This window comes from Biomphalaria glabrata, chromosome 1 (assembly GCF_947242115.1).
Source record: "Biomphalaria glabrata chromosome 1, xgBioGlab47.1, whole genome shotgun sequence".
Taxonomy (NCBI): domain Eukaryota; kingdom Metazoa; phylum Mollusca; class Gastropoda; family Planorbidae; genus Biomphalaria; species Biomphalaria glabrata.
Window position 1 is genome coordinate 89,817,186 of NC_074711.1, and position 22,537 is coordinate 89,839,722.

The 22,537-nt window shown below is 34.6% G+C and overlaps 1 long non-coding RNA gene across 1 annotated transcript; it reads left to right on the top strand.

Moving 5' to 3' along the window:
* The first annotated feature begins 2,319 nt into the window (after positions 1-2,319).
* On the top strand, positions 2,320-21,871 carry LOC129924257 (uncharacterized). The gene is made up of 7 exons (XR_008776263.1): positions 2,320-2,653; positions 13,093-13,516; positions 17,342-17,491; positions 18,538-18,893; positions 19,473-19,664; positions 20,331-20,396; positions 21,021-21,871. It is a non-coding gene; the product is annotated as an uncharacterized LOC129924257 (long non-coding RNA).
* The last annotated feature ends 666 nt before the right edge of the window (positions 21,872-22,537 follow it).

Below are 22,537 nucleotides of genomic sequence, written 5' to 3' on the forward strand. Positions count from 1 at the left end.
AAATGGAGAGTAGTATGATGTGGAGTAGCCTATATGAAGGTGGCGTGATAGAATTTTGTAGTTTCTTTATTTCTTTTAAGAAAAAAAATTGATCGCAAGTTTCGTAGGCTATATAGACATCAGTTCCAAGCAGAGAAAGGAGATGTGGAGCATGAGAAAGTGAAAACAAATTTAGGCTTTATGCCACAAGGAGGACAATAGTTATAATGCTTCATGGAAGAAGTTAGATGATAGAACTAATTGAAGCATAATTTCCTATATTTTAACATGCTATTTCGCTATTTTTTACGGCCTTTCGCTCATTATGACTCCCGCGAAAATTGCGTTAGCTGATTATGTCCAACCCATACTGCAAGTTGACTTGAATTATAAATTTAATAGCTGATATGAAAAAAAAAGAGTCAAATTTAGTTTTATAGCCCAATTGGTGAGGAGTCCGCAGATGTTTTCATTATAAAATTCTAAACTAAAAACTGGCACAAAAGCATTCGCTATTGGTCCTATCCCATAGATATGTATAGATCTAGATCTAATTTTCTTCTACAAGATGACTAGTCTAGATTCTAGGTCTAGATCTAATTACCACTTTGATATTCACTTTGTAAATAAGACATCAACTACTCAGGTCAAACATTTGTTATTGTTGAAATAGATATATATAGATCTATAAATAAATGTTAGCACTATTGTAGAAAAAAACAAACATAGAGTCTGTATAGATTTAGATATAAATCTAAGTGATTTTTTTATCTATTTTTTTTTAAGAAATTATGTTCAGTGCACTTAAGTGAGTCTTAAGCACCATCAACTTGATCCCCCCCCCCCCCCCCCACACACAGGCTGGGCCTGTTCTAATTCTATATACAATAGATACTTGAATCTCTGGATATATAATATAAATAAAAAATAAATCACATTTTATTTTTTGTATCGGCAGTCTAGAATATAGAGTTAGATCTAATTTTTGATTTCTAATAAAAATGATGGTAAAAGAAATTATTTCGATACGACTTGAGTCTATTGACATTGCATTTATAAAGCTAGAATTTTTCAGAATCTATAAATAGTAAAACTTTCATTTTCTAAGACTTAAACTCTGTCCAACACAACATTCATCACATTTTATATTTTTCAGATGAAGATGCATAGCGGGCTTCATTATATTGCTTTTGGAACAGAGCCACATACATATTAATAAAACCAGCTCTTTTGAGTAACAGGAAGGACTTGAAAACTACATATTAAAAAACAAGCAGCAAAGAAGAAAATTTAAGGCAAGTTGTTTTTCTAAATATTTTGATTTATTATTTAAAATGAACTTCATTGTTTCTTTTGTTGTATGCATAATACAGAACAGGCAAATTATGAAAATAATCTTGACTAGAATCTTTCAATCTAGATTAGATTTAGATTTAACTTTTTAGAACCGATTTCCACAGGGGATGGGAATGGGTAGGGTTTAAACCCGGAACCATCGGTAAGTCACAAAATGCATGACCAGGCAGATATCTTGATTTGAATTACTAACTAAGATACTTTATAAAAAAACAACAACTAGTTCTTGGCGTCCATTGTTATTCAAACAGTTACATAGTTACAAAAATTGATCTTGAAATAAAATGTTTTTTTTTTAAATAAACAAGTTAACTTTAAAGACCTTACGATCTATAAGGCAGATGATGTAAAGGTCACCTGTTTCTGTGGACCACGGTTAACGAGGATGTCCCAACTAATGTCAAATACCAATTAAACCTGGTTGGACTCAGAGGTATCCCAAAATTCAAAATACCAGTCTTTAACGAGATTCGAACCTGGTTCTGCAGGTTTCAATAAGGGCCTCTTTTGAATGAATAGATCTACAATTTTCATACTAATAGATAAGATAATAATAATTAATATACAAACAATACTTCAATTCATTTCTTTTATTTCCTCAAATAAATGAATGCATATTATGATTTGAATAAATATATCTATATATTAAATTATATAAATATTTCTCATTGGATAGCTTGGATATAATACAGGTACAAAAAAAAATACACTGTCTCACATTTACACATATTTATATAAAATTTAACTACTATAATTATGAATGTACACAAATTATTTTTTTTAACACACATTATTTCAAATATTCTAGGTAAACCAGCCTATGTATTAGCTGATATGTTTAAAATTCATCCCACAACTACATCTAAGACAGGGGTGGGCAAATTACGGCCCGGGGGCTGGATGTGGCCCAGCGGAATGTTTTATGCAGCCTGCTGACACCTACAGCAGACATACCTATAGTCCCGCATTATGCGGAAACGGCCCGCAAAATCATCAAAAAAGCTCACATGTTCCGCCGTTCCGCATTCACGATTTTTTGTTCCGCCAAGTCTGAATTCCGACACTAAAAAAAAATTGCCATTTTATCATTATTTATTAATAGTGCGAATTGAAAATACTGAGTGCAAAATAAAATATATATAGGTCTGTGTTTATTGTTTACATTTCATCTACTTCCGGACCCGGTGTGTCCTAAATTTACGAAGAAATGGTTGAAGACTAGATGAGATCTACATCTAGTTCTAGACATAGATCTCTAGATCTACTGATCTAGTAGTCTAGGTCTAGATATTAGAATTAGATCTATTCTTAGAATCTAGTAAGTGCTAATTAGCCAAATATTCCATTCAAATCCCTTTCTTTTCACGACAATGGCTCTACTACAGTATCATCATCTAGACAATCTAGATCTACTAGATCTAGTCTTAGTCTAGACTCTAGGCTACTAGATAGGACTAGATTGTTTTTTAGATTTTAGATGATTTGAATTTGATAGATCAAATAGATCTGACTATTCTAATTCTAACACTAACTCCTTGAACCGGTTTCTAAGTAATCTAAGAAACTTTCAAAAGGATTTTAAAAAAAAAAAAGTTATTAAAGATCTAGAGGTCTAGACCTAAATTAATTAATTAACTTGACTTAGACTTAGACACAGTAAGTCTAAGGCCTAAATAAGGCTATTAGATCTACTTTTCTTATTACATAGTCTAAATTAGTTTCTAGATCTAGAAGTAGGGCTAGCACTAGATAACTAGATCTAGAAGTAGACTCTAGATCTATCTAGAAATAGACTTAGAAGGTGATAGATCTCTAGATTCTAGATTTCTATGTATCATTATGTAAATTTAGTTCTTAATAAGTCTATTATAGACTATAGATTTAGACATAAATATTTAGATCTCTAATATAATTATTATAATCTGTGTTCTTAGACATAGAGGACTTATTAGATATAGATTATAGATCTAGACTAGTACTAGTAGACTCTTAAATTATTTTAGATCTAGAACTATATACAAGATCTAGTGTGACTAGAGTAGAGCCCTAGAATTAGAAAAGGATAGATAATCAAGTAGATCTAGAATAATCTAGACTAGATTTCACTAGATCTAGTCAATAGATTAGACCTAGTAGTAACAAATAAAAATTGTTTGTTTTTTTTAGTTTTTGTTCTTTAGGAGGGTTTTTGGGCCAAAGTCTTGTTCGAGTCTCTTGATTTAGAATGCACCATTGAAGGACATGGTCAGCATTCTCTGGTGATGGGCAAGTTTCTCTAGTCCCGACATTTAACTTCCAGAACATATATTGTCTCATTCAGTGAACAAGCCTTTTCCTTTGTGGAAACTAAACAAGTATAACTACTGGTCGATTTTGACTGACTGTAATTTGACAGCAGTCACAAGGATAGAAACTAGTAAGCTAGTTCCACAGTTCCGGAACATCATGCACGAGTGTAAAAAGTAAAATACTGCACATTAAGTACAACTGTATATTTGTCAGGATATTTTAATGTAAAATGACAACAGCAATTTAAAAAAAAAAATCGTAAAATTGGTTTAAATAATTGCTAATTCTTGTTGTAATTCCTTAACGTGAAGTGTGGGGAAAAATAGAAACGTGAATATAATACAGTGTAAATATGAATTAAAAGACATTCTACACAGTTAGCTTAGAGTGTCTCTATAAGTTGTATATAAATATGCGGCCCGCCATTCCCAATTTTTAAAATAATGCGGCCCTCGATACAAAAAGGTTGCCCACCCCTGATCTAAGATATTCATGTACTGTTTTGGATGTTATGTATGTCGACATATCCGATTTGATTTTCTGGCCCAATAAGGAGAGTCTCAGGCCCAAAAAATTTATTTGTACTTATGACAGGAAGATGACAGTAATAAATGACTGTTTTGAAATTTTCATTGAGAGACCTAGCAGCGTTAAAGCACAGGCACAAACCTATTCTTCCTATTAGCACAACACAGTAAAATATCTGATTGGAACTCATTACTTTCAATAAATGAATTAAAAATATTTATACTAAGCCTTATAGTTTCTTTGGATTTAATAGCCTTTAAATTTTTATTTTTAGAAGTGATGTTGTTCACAAGAGAATCAAATTTAACTTTTTGTTTTTTAATGAGGTGATATCAATCTCAGAAACCTTAGTTGGCAAAACCTTTTTAAGCTCTGATGGATTTATCCAGTAAGATAACAAGCCTGTAACTGTCTTACTGTCTTTGAGCCTGGTGTTGGCTTCCAGCATAAATAAAGTGTCTGCCACATTTCTTCTTCTTCTTCATCGTTCTCATTGTTATGTTGGAGTGTTCATATGACTAGACCAGTACATGAGATGAACTGCCCAGTGGTTTCCAAATCAGGGAGCTCTCCATATAGTTTTCTTTCTATTGGGGTGATTTGGGGCCAATGTCTTATGCAGGCCTCTTGGTAGAGAGAGCAGTTTTGGAGGACGTGGTCGGCATTTTCTGGTGATACTCCACATGGGCAGATTTCACTGGTTCCAATTTTTAGCTTCTGGAACATGTGTTGTCGCATTCTGTTGTGTCCGGTCCTGAGTCGAAAGATTAGACGTTGGTCTTGTCGGAATAGCTTATAGTAAGCGTCATCTTTCTTGTGATTTGGATGGGAGTTCGTCCATTTCTCATTTATTTTATCTACAATTAATTTCTTCATTTCTTCTGGATAGAGTGCAGAGTTTACTTGTGAGTTTGTTCTCCCACTCTTGGCGAGTGTGTCAGCCTTCTCATTTCCTGCTAGTTGTATGTGAGCTGGCATCCATTGGATAACAGTTTTTTTGCTGTTGTTGTTGAGCTTTGTAAGTGCTGTTCTGAGGTTTTTAATATGAGGGGAATCAGAGTTTTGCAAGCTTTGGAGGGTTGTTTTCACATCTGTTAGAAAGACAATCTGACTGTGAGGGGAACTTGGATGATTTGCTAACATGGTAGCAGCTAGTGCTAGTGCTTCCCTTTCTGCTCTGTGACTGTCAGAGAACTCTCCAGTTGCAATGGATTTTTCTAGTTTTCCTCCATCTGGCCATTCGATAAGTATTCCAGCTCCTCCATTTGTGGTGGCTTTATGGGATGAGCCATCCGTGTAAAATCTGATCCACTGATTGCTAGGGTAATTGGTATGTAGAAAACAGTTCACTATTTCCTTGAGCTCTGTTGGTCTGTTAACAGATTTTCTTTTTATGTTTTCAATATGGTCCCTTATAGTAGGAAGAGGGCTTTTGTCCCAGGGTGGAGATTCATTATAGTGTATTGAGGATTCCAGAGTAATTTTTTCAAGTTGGTGTTTCTTTTTTAGGTTTAGAGATTCCTGTATGAAATTGGTCCTTTTGAGACGTTTTTTTGTGCCAGTTTTGTGGATTTTTGTTCTGAATGGGTGCCTCTCCAAGGTTTCCAATTTAGTGAATTGGGAAAGGATTTTTATTTCTCTTCTTTCATCCAGAAAGATCAGGGCAGTGGTTTCCTCCATAGCTCTTATGGGTGTTGTTTTTATTGCTCCTGTCATTATCCTTTGACCAATATTTTGAACCTTGTCTATTTTTCTTAGGTTGGTTTGGGCTGCTGAGCCCCATGCTGTGGCACCATACAGGTCTTACATAACTGGTATAGGTCTTTTTTAGGATGTTGTGATTAGCTCCCCAATCTGTGCCAGCTAATTTTTTCAAGAGGGATAGTCTCTGGATGCCTTTACTCTGTGTTTTATCTATTTGGTTTTTCCAGGTTAGTCTCGGGTCAAAGGTGACTCCAAGATAAGTAGGGCTGTCATTTTTTTCTAAAGCTTCCAAATCTAATGTTAATTTTATTGTTTGTTGTTTTGTTGACAGTGAGAATATGGTATATGTGGTCTTTTTTGTGTTGATGGACATGCCCCAGTCTTTGGACCAATTATTGAGTTTATCAAGAGCATCTTGTAATCGAAATTTCGATGTTCCTACATATTCTTCTGTGCTAATTATGGCAAGGTCATCTGCATACATGCTGCTTTTAACTTTTCTAGGTAGATTGTTTATGAATATTAGGAAAAGTGTTGGGGATAGGACTCCTCCTTGGGGGACGCCATTTTTTATACCCACTGTGTGGCTTCTTTGTCCTTGATTGCAAACTAAGGCTTTTCTATTATTTAGGTATTCCTTTATCCAGTTGTACATTCTTTGGGATATGTGATGCTGGATTAGCTTGAGCAAGAGACCTTGTTCTCAGACTTTGTCAAATGCTTTTTCTAAGTCAACCCACACAATTGTTGTTAGTTTCTTTTCTCGAAAGCCGTCTTCTATTTCTTGTGTGATGAAGGCAATTTGATCTTCTGTTGATCTGCCTTTTCTAAAGCCAGCCTGGGCTTCAGTGAGTAGGTTATTTGACTCAAGGATCCATGTCTGCCACATGAGTGCAGGACTCACCAAGTCCAACTATACAAGAACAGTGGGCTGATAGAATAATACCATCTTCTTCTTATATAATACAGACGTTACTTCAAAAAAGAAGATGATTACGCCCTACGCGTCATGCATTTAGTCATGCATATTAACCAATGACTTAAATTCTGCCAAGTCCCTGGTTTTCCTGGCTAGCTCAGGTAACCCATTCCATGCTCTAATAGTACTAGGGAAGAAGGAGTATTTGTACAAATTTGTCCTAGCATATTGGACGAGGAATGTGCCTTTACCTTTGTGTCTTTCAGAGTATTTTATTAAATTTTGTTTTTGTATTTGAAGATTATGGTTCAGTGTTTTATGTATGATTGCTACTTTACTTTTGAGCCTTCTGTCCTGAAGGCTTTCTAAATTTAGTGATTTTACTAAAGGTGTTACTCTAGTCAAATGTGAATATTCGTTTGTTATGAATCTCACTGCTCTATTTTGTGTCTGTTCCAGTTTCTTAATGTTTTCTTGAGTTGAGGGGTCCCAAACGGAGGATGCATATTCTATTATTGGCCTAACCAAGGTTAAATAACATTTTAGTTTTATGTTCTTATTTGATTTATAGAAATTTCTTTTAATAAATCCTAATGCTTTGTTTGATTTTTTTGTAGTTTCATCAATATGTGGATTCCATGATAGTTTTTCATTTATTATAACACCTAGGTATTTTGCGTTTTTAGTCTGTGTTACTGGTTTGCCATGAATAAGATAAGGGGAATTAATTTGTTTTAGTTTTTTTGTTACTCTTAACAACTGACATTTTTCTGGGTGGAAAGACATGCTCCAATTTGATTCCCATTTCTGTAATTCATCTAATTCTCTTTGTAAAATATCTGTGTCTTGTGTTGTTTTTATTGTTCTATATATTATGCAATCGTCTGCAAATAATCTGACTTTTGTTCCTGAAGTAATGCAATTTGGTAAATCATTTATGTAAATTAAAAATAGTAGTGGACCCAAGACTGTTCCTTGAGGTACACCTGAGTTTACTGTTATCGGTGTTGATTTTGTTGATGGTCTATTTTGTTGATGAGTATATATATGTTAATGGTGCATGCGAGTCCATATGACACAACAACAGAATGAATCAAGAATATACTTAATAACGCAGGCTGATAACTTCAACAATTTAATAAACAATAAAAAGGGCACAGTCCTCTGTCGTCGCTAGCCTAGCGTCGTCCTCTTAGGCGTCTTGTCCGTTATTCTTCTTGTTCGTAATCCTACTCTGTTCTTACTCGTCACATTACTTAGGAAAAACCTGATTCACATCAACTTCTACGCATCTTGTGTCATTACATATTTCCTCCCCCCTTTATCAAAAAAAAAATTTTGTCAATTTTTTTTTTCAGTTTAAAACACTATCCCTACTGTCATGCCTGTACAATATACATGGCCAAAATTTTTGGGGAAAGACAAAACAAACATATATCTTGATCTTGATGGACATCATCATGTTTCCCATCTTCATCAGTTCCTGGTGTCCATGTTTGTATGTCACAAAGTTCACACTGTAGTTGAATGTTGACACCAAGAAAACAATATGTACAGTTCCAATACAGTTAATGGTAAGAAAATATCCGGTATACGGTGTTCTAATCATCACTCCTGTCATTGACGATAAAATAGTATAGTCCAGTGTAATATTTTCACCAACCAATAGTACTAAGTCCATCAAGACATGTATACAGTCCCCATACGACGATGCCTTTGTCGATTCCAAAGACATAAAACAGAGTTTTTCAGAATAAATACACATGTATATAGTCCACATACGAAGATGCCTTTGCTGACTCCATAGGCATAAAACAGAGTTGTTCAGAGTAAATACTGTTATTGGCTATATGTACATGGTTGATCGCCTCACATCACACCAAACCTTTCCTGTCAGACAAAATGTAATATTTGTGTCAAAACAGCTTTCCAAATTATTCTACCTAACTTTTTTGTTGGGTACCAATAAGTATATTTTCTCTCCACTTACCATTTCCAAACTGACCTAGCCTTTTACTAATGAATGATAATGATTATATAAAAAAAAATAATGACTGTAGATGATCATACTTACTTTAATTTACACCTTTGACTTTAATTATTGGAAAATTTTTTTTTTATAATTATCTCCCTTGATTTAATAAAATTCCCAATTTATATTTTACTGAGTTATCTTCCTTTAAAGGAAATAAAATATAGTATTCATATATAAACAACTTATTCATACCCATTGACTAGAACATATACATATATATACATGCATAAACAAATCAAAATGAATAATCATTATTTACAATAGTTTATCTCACTGTAACTCTTGACAACATGTCAGCTACAATATTAATTTCTCCCCTAATAGCCTCTAATTGAAAATTATATTCTTGTAAAATTAGAAACCACCTGTATAATCTACCATTTTTAATACTTTTTTCTTGCATAAACTTTAGAGGCCTTTGATCAGATAACAATATGAATTTGTTTCCCAGTAAATAGCTTTCCAACTTAGTTACAACCCAAACAACAGCTAAAGCCTCCTTCTCTATGACACTGTATCTCTTCTCAGTATCAGATAATTTCCTACTTACATAAATTATTGGGTGTAATTTATCATACTGTTGCATACGTGGCTTACCTTATCTACTTAAGATAAAATTACTAATATATAATAAGAATAATGTAAAATAAACGTAATAAGACACAAAAAAATAAATCTATTCTATTGAGATGAGACTTTTTAGAGGAAGTATACACTGAAAGAGACAAATAAAGATAACTTCACTTGACTTCTAAAAAAAATAAAATGTACGTGGATACGAACAAAACAAGACAATCTAAACAATCATCGAGACTTTATTAAATGGAGCAGGTCCACTTTCTAATGTGTCCTATAATGACGCCCTTATCAGGCAACCTGCTCTTAACAAAGATCTACTGTCCCTAATAGACTTAATTTAATAATAATGGAGAGAAAAAATAAACTTATCTTTAGTTAGATCCCCTTTGTTCAGTCCACGGAGCTACAACGGTCAGTTCCACACAAGTTCCCCACTGTCTTAGTCTTAGGCAAGGCAAGGTGTGCTCCCACAAAGGCTATTCGACAGGCAGTACTGAGTTAGGCCAATCTCTCCTGGTGCTGCCACTGTATGGTACGGTTCTCAGATAAAGTCCTCTAGTCAGGTTCCAAGGTTCCGGTTCCACTTGATGATCTGTTGGTATGGTGTTGGCTTCTGTCTTTAGGTCAGGAACATAAGTCAATACTGAGACAAGCTGGTGGTGCTGTCTCAAGAGAGGTAAAAAAAATGACAAAGTCCAACTCTCTCTTTTGATGAATATAAATTAGTCAACTTTACAAGTTGAATAGATGGTCACGCAGTGTGGTAGTAGGGTATACCATCACTCGTGTGTAGATTAGATTCCAAGCTTAGCAACACTACAACAGTCAATAGCTTGAAAAACTAACCTGACAAGGTGACTCCAACGGTCAGCTTGTAAATACTAGATATGTAGACTCAGATGACTTTCCGTACTCACAATAAACAGATAAACCTGACAAAATGAGGTATCTTCACTCTTGAGGTATATAGGTAGAGGTATACTGACGACGGACTGCCCTAGATCACTTCAACGGACGAAATAGTTCTAGATTCAGACACAATAGATAAAAATAGTCAATATAGATCTATATATAGATCCAGGTTCAATCTAAAAATATCCAACCTGGCTGACAAAGCTAGACGCTGGTAACGGTTTCAAATTTTCTCTAATAGAAAGTCTAGATCCACTGGAACAAAGATGCCAAAATCCAGCTGCAGTCCAGATAATTAGCACAGACGTAGGGTAGATCTAGTAGAAATAAACGAATGTTAATCCAGTACTTCTCCAGTGTACTTCGCCAAGTGTAGAATTGTAGATAGATATATCCAGAACATGAAGTTAACTAGATTGTAGATCAAAATGACGCCCTGGCCATCGGGGTCGCCACATCTGTTGATGGTCTATTTTGTTGATGAGTTTATATATGTTAATGGTGCATGCGAGTCCATATGACACAACAACAAAATGAATCAAGAATATACTTAATAACGCAGGCTGATAACTTCAACAATTTAATAAACAATAAAAAGGGCACAGTCCTCTGTCGTCGCTAGCCTAGCGTCGTCCTCTTAGGCGTCTTGTCCGTTATTCTTCTTGTTCGTAATCCTACTCTGTTCTTACTCGTCACATTACTATCGAAAAACCCGATTCACATCAACTTCTACGCATCTTGTGTCATTACAATTTAGAGCCATTTATTATTACAGTTTGTTCTCTCCCTATCAGAAAATCTTTAATCCACTGATGCAGTGGACCATTAATGCCGAAATATTTTAATTTTTTAAGCAAACTATGGTGGTGAACTTTGTCAAAAGCCTTAGAAAAATCTAGTAAGATAGCATCTATTTGTTCACTATTATCTTGACTTATTACTATCCAGGGCTGCAGTACATGCTAACCACTGAGAGTGAAGACCTATTAAAAAGAAAAAAAAAATTATTTAAAATACCTGTACATATCAAGACATTGGTTTCATTCATATACATGTAAATACCTTTGAATATCAAGATATTAACTATAATATAACAATATTTATTACTTACCTTTGCTAGTGGTTTAAAAGCCATAACATCTTGAACCCAACCATCTAGGAACTGGTTGTAAGCTGCTAAACTCTTGTAAGCCTGTAGACATTTTCAAAAGTAAAAATAGCAATAACATTTTAATAATAGATGTAGAACTCTTGTAATATAAAGAATTGGTTGGACTTCGAAGCATCCTAAAAATATAGAAATTCAAAACCCTAGTTTACACCAAAAATTCAATTGAGACTAGTGAAGTGCTTCAGCCGCAACAGCCAAAAGGTTTGGGCTATGGTGTAATTAGCTTCAAATCTTAAAGAGCATTTGAAAGTTGTAAAAGAAACACAGATCTAGGACCATTAGATTTATCAACAAGTTACTAGTCTTGATGAGCCTAGTCCTAAAATAAACTTTAAAAAGTCTTCAGCCCTAGACTTAGATCTAAACTGGATAGTAAAGTTTTCTTTGGTTTAGATGCTAGATCTGATCTATATAATACTAGTATCTAATAATAAGTAACTATTATCTGTAACTATAGTCCAATGAGATTGGACCATAGCGCTCTGAGCATACTATAACTATAAGCATGAAAGTAGTGCTACATAAAAGCTAAATTTATTTATCTTATCAAGTGACCTAGAAGTGAAGACTAGATCTAGCTATATCTATTGGATAAAAATTAAGTTTCATATGCTTAAAATATGCAGCAACAGAGAGATGTAGATTTTAGATGTTATCTAGATTTTCTAGATCTATTCTATAGAGTCTAGATGAGATCTAGAATGATCTACTAAGCCTAAGCATTATGTAGGCTAGACTCTAGATCTAGTCACACTCTAATCTGAGACATCATCCAGATTTTGTATATAATATATCTATGATCTATGTAGCCATAGATCTACATCTAGAATACTAGACCTTGAAGGCTTGAGTAGAGAGTAGATCTCTATCACAATCTATGTAGGCCTACATTATATGTTACAACAATGTTGATCTAGCTCTAGACCAGTGTTTCTCAAACTTTTTTGTCTGCCGGCACAGTAAACAAACTACAAAAATTTCGCGGCACACCACAAAGAGCAACAGATGTTTTATAATAAAAAGAAAAATAGATTTTGCCTGTTTTTCAGTATTATGTTTAATGTGAATGTTGTGCCTGTTTTTGAGAGCAAATGTGATCTAATCGAGGCTCCAAAGTCGACAAACAAACTCGCATTTCATCGTCTTTTGTAAGAAGTCTCTCTCTTTTCTTAGATTTGATTTCAGTCAGTGCTGAAAATCCAAACTCACAAAACCATAAGATGTAAATGGAAGAATTATTTTGATTGCTTTTAAATTGATTACAGGATATAACTTGTTGATTGAAATCCAAAACACAACCAGTTGTTGAGAAGTAATGCTGCAATGCTGACTGCAGGTGTTTCAAAGTGTCCAGAATTTCGGGGGTGATTTCTTTATTTGAAACACATTCATTGTAAGTACGAAAGCAGTCCTTTCGTGATTTTACTTTGCCACAAAGACAATCAATTTTAACCAAATGATTTTAGTTTTGAGGATGCAATGATGATGGTTTCCGATGGTCCTTGAAGACTTCAATTCAATGAATTTAATTTGTCAAATAAATCAGAGAGAAATGTCACCTTAACCCACCAAATCTCGTCATGAATAGAAAATCCAAAGTCTTTTTTTTTTTTTTTTCAGCCTCCAAGAATGAAATCAGCTCAGCCTTGAGTTGGACGACATGCTTTAACACTTTTCTCCTGGAGAGCCAACAAACGTTGGTGTGATACAGGAGACATTAGTAGTCTGAATCCATTGCTTCACAAAGCTCTGAGGAAAGTCAGAATGCAAGCGGTCGAGATTTGAGGAAGTTTACAACTTCAATCACTTGATCCAGAACAGACATCAAATATTTGAAGGCAAGAGCTTCTCTGTGGATCATGCAGTGAACAACTAATACATTTGGATTTTCTTGACGCACAAGAGTGAAGAATCCCTTTCTATTTCCCTGCATGGAAGGACAGCCATCGGTGCAAACGCTGACACAGTTTGTCTCCACTGTACTTTGAATAGCAAAATGTTTTCGTTCACCACTTAAAAATATCTTCGCCTTTGGTCGTAGTTGGTAAGTCTTTTTAAAATAAGAATTTGTTGACACATTTTTCATCCTTTATGAACTGAATAAAAGTTTTCGAAGTATTCCTTCGGTTGCGCTTTTACAGCTGGATGTTTTGTTTCCAAGTGTCTCTTCAATTTGCTTGGAACAAGCGCCTCATTCAACAGAGCTGAATTGCAGATCAGACAGAATGACAATGGAGAATCTTCAGGTCCTGAAGATATGAAACCATATCCGATGTAATCCTCTTTGTACCTTTGTTTGGTTCCATGCTTTTCATTGAACGCTTTCGCAGTTTCATTCTTACCAACGTATTTCTCCATGGATAACAATGACTAAGGCTTAGTAATAATTTGTTATTATTAGCATACACCTACAAAATTTACATGAAACACATCGCTTATTATAATCGTTACCAATTCAAGAACTTCTGAGCGTCTGCTAAGGCGGCCTACATTTGAGTCATTATAATAATATATGTATAGTGGACAACTCCATAAACTGAAGAGCTAACACCCCTTTCCATCATAATGTAGCGATCCACTACTATTACTGGTCGTTGCAAGTTGGGATGTCGTCCCAAGGTAAAATACAAATTTAATAGTACGCAAACCTGTGTAACGCTGCACGTGTGGCATTCTGAAAACTCCTCGGCACACCTGCAAATCTTCGGCGGCACACAGTTTGAGAAACACTGCCCTCGACAATAATAAATATTGACTATTCAATCTGATTCTACATTTATGTCAAACAATATTATGAATAAAGTAGTCTAGATATGCTAACTTAAATAGTTAGAATATAGATCTAGAATCTAGTCTAGATTAGTTATTAGTAGATCTAGATCTAATCTAGGTCTAACAATAAAATTGATTCGGAATACCTTGAACTCATCCTTTGTGATTGTGTAAGCACTTTCAGTAGAACAAGATTATAAGTGAAGAGATCTGGATAAGCACGCTGGACTGTCGTTCGGACTTATCGATGGTCAGGGGTTCAAACCCTGCCCGCTCCCATCCCCCGCCGTCCTGGACTAGGAAGTAATTATCTTCAACTCTGAAGGAACATCCGAAATAAGTAAAACATTTTACAAAACATGTATTTTTTTTATTTTTTTTTTTTAATATTTAAAAAAAAAAACACAAGGAGGGCAGCAAATCATTTTCTTTATTATGCTGGCTTGCTTTCAAAGTGTAAGAATTAGTATTTGTTTCTGACTATATCTTTCTTTGCTCGACTTATCCATGGTAAGTGCCTAAAAGCTTGTGTTGACTGTGCATAGAAACCAGATTTTTACCAACAATATGTCTGCCGTGCCCTGATCACATGACTATGTCTACCAACCTAAAGGTACCTGGTGTGATGGGGACGGTAAAGGCGGCTGGTTGTTGTGCTGGCAATCTCATTAACCGTGGGCCACAGAAACAGATGACCTTTACATCCTCAGCCCCCTAGATTGTAAGGTCTGAAAGGGGAACTTTACTTTGATTTACTTTAGTGGGAAAAAAAAAAAGTTTCTTCTTCCCTTTTTTATTCATTAAACACTGTTTTCTTTTCACTCAAAGAACTTGTAGGACTACTTTTAGCCTAATCAATTTGATGGAGGCGTGGTGGCTGAGTGGTAAAGCTCTTGACTTTCATACTGGGGGTCCCGGCTATGAATCCTAGTGAAGACTGGGCACCTCTGAGTCCACCCAGCTCTAATGCCCAATCCATGGTTCAACAAATTTAAAGATCTTACATGGCAGTATGAATAAAATGACAGTCTATAAAGTCAACTAAAAAAAAGTGAAATTGTACAAGATATAAAATGGAAATATTAATTTGGAGCAAGTCACAACATTTTGAAATAGAAATGTACCAGCTACAACTCGCTAGATGCAGTGGATACCAAATCACAAAATTTTGAAATAGAAATGTACCAGCTACAACACACTAGATGCAGTGGATACCAAATCACATCAGTGTAACTGGCAACTCAGATGTAGACTTCTTGGACAACCAGGGAAGGCTAACACCAACCACCTAGCAGGCTGTGAGCTTCCATAAGCAAATTACATTTTGAAAAAGAAATTTACCAGCTACATCACTATAGAACACAGTGCTACATCATATGATTCAGCAGTCAATTCTACAGAAAATAGACAAAGTAAAAAAGTAAAACAAAAACTAAACTCCAAACAATTAAAACAACAACCTTCAAAGCAATGGAAGAGATCATTTTTTCCCTGGTTTCTCTGGACAAAATAAGAGAAATAATAATCCTTACTCAGTTTACTAAAATGGAAATCTAAGAGAGCTACCCACTCAAAACTTAAACCCACAAGTCTGGCACTCAAAACTAACTGAAAAGACCATTTCATACAAGAATCTCAAACAAAGAAACACCACTTATAAAATATAATTTATGAATCAGTTAAACAGTGCAATGACTCTCTTCCCTGGGACCTAAGCTCTCTTTCTGCTGTAAGAGACAGTATTGAAAACATAACCAAAAAATCTTATCACAATCAGAAAGATCTCAAGAAAATGGTGAATATTTTTCTACAAATCTAATAAACCAATAACTAGTGGGTCAATTATACAGATGAATCATCTTAAGAATCCACCAGTAACAGAGGAGCTGTCTTATTCAATAAATGGCTCAATTGAGAAAGATTAGAAAATTTAATTGCCACTGGCGATCTCTCAGATGCACTTTCTAATGAATAAACATTTCTTTCTAATGTTTAAAAAAATCTGATGCCTCCTCTATCAAAAAAGTCAGGACAGCTCTTATAAATCTCAACAATAATAGCAAGAAAACTGTTCTTCAATGGGTCCCAGCACACTTTCAAATAGAGGAGAAGAAAAATCTGACACTGCCAAAATGGAAGAATAACTAAGCAGTCTTAAATTCCATGGGAGGTGCAGTGGCTAAGTGGTAAAGCACTTGGCTACTGAACCAGGGTGCATGGTTTGAATCCTGCTGAAGACTGGGGTTTTTAATTTTGGGATCTTTGGGCACCTCTTGAATCCACCCAGCTCTAATGGGTACCTGACATTAGTTAGGGAAAAGTAAAGGTGGTTGGACACATGACACCCTGGTTAACCATAGGCCACAGGAACAGATGACCTTTACATCATCTGCCCTATAGACCACAAGGTCTGAAAGTGGTACTTTACTTTTTCTTTTCTTAAATTCCACTATATCTGGAAGAGAAAAAGAAAAAAAAGATTAGTATTAACCAAAACCAAAACAGTTGTCACTCAAACATCAGGATTAAGGATGCATGTTACATTCTATCAGGACACAGTCAATGAATTATTTTTCACCTTTGAACAGGGCACAACATAATGAGGCAACACTTATTCTGGATGTTGAAACTAGTGAAAAGAACATGTGGCCTTGTTTTATCATGAGGCCCATTCAAAATACTGGCCCCCAACAATCCTTTAGAATAAAGATTGTATGGAAAGCTGCCTGATCTGAAAAGAATGGAGTTCATCTTCAATAAATATATATTATTATTATTATTAACCCTACAATTTATAATGAGAACACAGAGAAAAAAAAAAACACAAACAGTATGTAATATTTAAGTTACACTTTTGTCACACAGTCTCATATTTGTTTATATTGACTTTAATATTCACATTTATTCAAATAAAATAGCTGTATATTTTATACATTTATCCTTAAAATGTGGTGCAGTATTGGTCACTAGTTCAAATGTTTGATGTCTTTAAGGCTATATAAGGTTATAACTATTCCTTTGGCTCACATTGAATTAAAATCATACATTGTAATAATTTGTGTGTCTACATCCTCTTATTGTTTATTTGTGTTTTCAGGTGGCGATTTTATTGTTTACCATGAAGTTGTCTAATTTTCAAATTTTACTGACCAAGTTTTGTACAGTGACTGATCCATCTGCAGTTTCCGAACCAGTAACTGATATCTCAAAAAAATATTGCTTTACTGATGGTGTCTGGTCACCTCAGGTAATCTTTCTCTTTTTCTTTTAATATGTAAAGAAAATTATATGTATGTATTTTTTTTATTTAGAAATGGATACTGTTTGTTTAAGGTGGATACTGTTTATCTAGGGTGGATACTGTTTGTCTAAGGTTGATGTGTTTGACCATGGTGGATAAAACAGAGCATGATCTTTGCAGAAGTTGTAGAACATTTTTCCACCATAGAATCCATACATTGAAATGAAAATGTTCAGATTTTATCCATGATCACCTGTCTGAAGATTAGGAACTAGATATAGGTCTTGAAGTATTACACTTAATGATCTATTTAAACAAATAAAAAGAACTCTACTGTTTAACCACAAATATTAATAAAATTTGGAAGACCTTCACATAATCCTTGTTAATTTTTTATTACCTTTTCAATATGTTTAATTTGTTGATTTTTACTTGAGAAATGTGTAGTTTTGGGTACTGGATAGACAACACTTATACCCACATTCTCATTATAAAATAATTAGTTTCTACTTTTGGACATTATGACAAATAATATAATCCGTTGGCTTTGTGGAGGTATCAAAATGCTCTATAAAAAGGAACTTGATTCAAGAAACACAAGGAAGGGAAAAGAGAAATCTATTATACATAAGTAAGAAGTAATGGGATGCACAGTGGATATTAATTTTTAAAAAAGTATTACAAAAAGTAAAGTTTACCTTTCAGACCTTGCAATCCATGGAGCAAATGATGTCAAGGTAATGTTTCTATGGCCAGTGGTTAATGAGCAGGTCGTCATGTGTCCAGCACAATGACTAACCACCTTAATTTTCCCCACCTAAAGTCAGTTACCCATTAGAGTTGGGTGACTGAGGGGCACCCTAAAAATTCAAAATCCCAATCTTCATTGAGGTTCAAACCCTGGACCCCATTGTTTTCCTATGAGGTACACAAATCATTTAGCCGACAAAAAAAATCAAAATATTGATATAGAAGCGAAATGAAAAATGACTGAGCTTTTGGCCCATGACTTTGAAATGCTAATATCTATGTATACTTCTTTATGTTGGCAGATGATCAACATGATTTGTTCATTGAAAGACACTTGAAGGTGTAAGTTGTAAAAGGTTTTGAAAGACTTGCCAAAGCAAGGCATTCTTGACAGGGATAAACATTGGGAGCAGCTCTAGCTGACTCAGCTCAGAGGATGACATCACAGTTAATTGACATCTTTCTGTTAACAATGCATGGATTATCTTATCTTCTTCATTCTAGGGGAATTATGCATTAAGTGAAGACATCTTGCTGTAGAAGAGAAGAAAAATTCAGATATTCCACATGATTTACAATATGGCTTTGATTGTCTTATGTTAATGGCTGGTAAAGAACTGAAACATGTAGGCTGGAGAATCACTTGATAGAAATCAAGGTAGGACTGCACTTTGCACAGAGTAAAGTTGAAGCATGTAGTTACCAAGTGTAAAATAATATTCAAGTTGCTATTAGCTAAACTAGTGAAACCTGTAATTTAACATACATTAACATTCTTTTCTTATTTGAAGTCTACTGTTAAATTTCATCAATTATAACCCTAGCCCTATCAAGTAATTTACAGGTCATGTTTCTGTCTGCCAAGCTATTTACTTTTCATAGTTCTATGTATTCTGCCATAAATTTCTATGAATGAATTCAGCCTTGAGTGGTATATTTTTGTCTGTATTTGCAAATACATATTTGTGTTGCTTTTTGTTGCTGGGGCTGCGCAGCCATGGGAAACACTGCACTCCTCACTAATCTTTGGACTCCAAGACAAGCCTTATACATGATCATTGTTAAGCTCACTATCAGTTCATTATTTAGAATTTTCTTTAAAAAAAAAGCATAAAAAAAAGTTCCCCTTTCAGACCTTATTGTCTATAATAATATAATATTAATAATACATGCTTTGTCCAATACAAGAAAAAATAAATATTAATTGTTTTTTATATTTTTTTTTATTTACTGTCAGATGTTTAGTCACTTTGGGAGCAGTGATCTTGAGATTTCGATGCTAGATACTCTCAGATTTGAAAGCCGGTATCTTGGATATTTTCTTAGCTCCTCTAGATCAAGATGGCAAAGAACTTTATAAGGATAGGTCTCCCATCCATCACACAACATTCAAGCACCAATGGGTTTCTTTCAAGGAGTTGAAGATAAGGTTTGAATCAGATTTATCTTTTTACTACCTCTGGCATTTTTTTTATTCGTCTCATGCTAAAAAGTGATTTTTTTTTTTTTGCAAATTAGAGGACAGAAGGTAATATCAACACTGGCACTGGTGTAGATGAGAGTAGCTGGCAACTGATGCTTTCTGATAGAGACAATTAAGCTCTCAAGAAGGCAGTGGAACACACATTTAAGGCCAAAATAAAACCTGTTTTGAAAGACAGGTGAAAATTCAAAAGAAAACAATTGGATCCTTGAAGGACAACAGCTTTGTCTGCATCAGATGATGAAAAATATGCATGGAAAAAGAGGGTTTGCATAATATTGATGTGTAAAAACAAATGTCACAGATAACAATCTCAGCTCTGCATGGCCTATACAAATGTCTTCCACACATTAGGCTGATTGTTGACAAAGGGCAAAAGATTAGCAGCAAAATCTCAAGTGTGATAATTGAAAAATAGAGTTAGACTTGACTCAAAACATTTTGAAAGGACTTGTAATGACAATATCAATGCAATTTCTGATTAAAACAGAAGGAAAGGCTGGATGAAGACTTGGAGAAAAGTTCATTTTCTAAATAACTTTTTTATGTAAATTTCATTGACTTTCTAGAATTTGAGTTCAATCTATTTAACTGTGTTTATTTTGTGCATAGGTAGTTCCCCTTAACAAAGCTGAGATGAGGAAGTTAAAGCAAAAGGACTGCAATGTTTGTTTCTAGGTAATGTTTTATAGACATAACATTTACCATCCTTTTTATTTATGAAAGTAAAAAAGTTTTTTTCTTTTCTGGAGAGGGGGGGGGGGGGTTTGTGTAAACTGTTTGTGGTAAAAAAAAAAAAATAAAGTTGCCCTTTCCGATCTTGTTGTCTATAGGTCAGATGATGTAAAGGTTATCTGATTCTGTGGCCTACGGCTAACGAGGGTGTCATGTGGCCAACAAAATGACAAACCACTTTACTTTTTCCCTAACTAATGTCAGGTACCCAATAGAGCTGGGTCTTTACCAGGATTTGAGCCATGGACCCTGGTTCAGAAGCTAAGCGCCTTACTACTCAGCCACCGCACCTCCCTGTTTGTGGTAATCAGGGTTTGAGTTTTGAGTTTAGGCACATGGGCACAATTTAGGCCATGTCGTTCCCAGGCTATTTGATCTTGATAGGCTATAAATATAAGTGTCAAATATTTTTAAATGTGTATAAGATGCATGTCCAGATAAAGGTGCTACAACTGACCAAATAAAAAAAAAATTCATATGTAAAGATAAACTAAATCATGAATAGTGATGTGCCTTTAGAACTGTTTCATGGGAGAAAAACATCTAAAATCATTTTTTTTTCTGCAGGACCAGACACAAGAGAATTCGACAACATATGTATCAGAAGATCAAAATCAGAAACTGAAATCTGCCCATTTGGAGTGTCACCAGAGAATGCTGACCATCTCCTCCAAAACTGCTCTCTTTACCAAGAGGCTGTACATGACACTGGCCCCAAAACACCCCAATAGAAAGAAAACTATATGGAGAGTTCCCTGATTTGGAAACCACTGCGAAAATAATCTCATATACTGGTCCAGTCATCTGAATGCTCCAATAAAAAAATGAGAAGGAAGAAGAAAGAAGATTGTATGTACCATTTTTGTTTGTTTGAGGATGGGGAGAAAAGTGTTCTTAGAATTCAAACACCAAAAGTATGTGTCTTTATGAATTCAATGTAATTGATACTAGGCTTTTTGGGCTGAAAATAAAATGCAGGAAATTTTATTGGAAGTGCAGAAAAAAAAAAGAGTTTTTAGCCAAAATAAACAATGTATAGCCTGAGAACAAATCAGGTGGAAGAACCAAGGGTAATGCTAGTATACTATAGAAGTAGTACCTTTTTTTTATGCTTGCAACTTCATTGATGCATAAGTGTCACAAACTGCTTGTTAATGTGATATGAAACATAATTTATTTTTTTTTGGTACACATATAATCACTCTAAAAAAATTATTTCTAAGATAGATAACTGTCTCTAGTAACCTGCTAGTGGACCATGATGAACCTTTTTCTATCTTGCTTTGTATGATATAAACTTTCCTAGTTTTGACTTTAAATTGTCATTCTAGTCGTGTCAGTTATGCTTATAGGCTGTTAGACAAAAATAGTGAAAACAAGAGTACATAACATTTTCTAAAGAAATTTTAATTTTGCATTTTTAGGGAAGCAACATTGCTATCAAAAAGCAGAGACGATACAAACCTCATTAGATGAAGAGTTGGTAAAGTCCTTGGTTTTGAGCCAGCAGAGAAACATAAAAAGGTAATTTGTCAACATTTCAGATTTATCACTAAGAGAAAAGCAGAAAATCTTTGATGGGCAGCATCTCTGTTGACCCAATGATCCATCCAACTTATGGAACAAGTGATGGTGAAGATGTTCATTACAGTGCTTATGTCTGGCAACACTGAATGACTTACATTTTTAGTTCATGCTTTTCAAAATGTGGTGATGAAAGCTGAATTGAAGCCTTCATCTCTGGCCAATAGTCATGCTGTTTATTATTTCTGGTATTATTAATGCTTTTGATTAGCACAACTTCCATGCTCCTATAGCAAGCACAGTGCATTCTGGGTCAATATCTTTTGTTGACATATGGAAGGTGGGGGGGGGGGGGGGAGGATATCTGTGAGTCCTTCCTTTAGGCTCTCAGCAAGCACAATGTGGAATCAAATCAAAAATACCTAGTCTACAATGTGATTTCAATGAAGCTCTCCTCACACACATAATCAAGCAGTTTATAGCTTAGCATTTATAAATTGTATAATGTGTTATGTTTATATGTGTGATTTTTTTTATGATTTAAAGAAAGAAACTTAAGG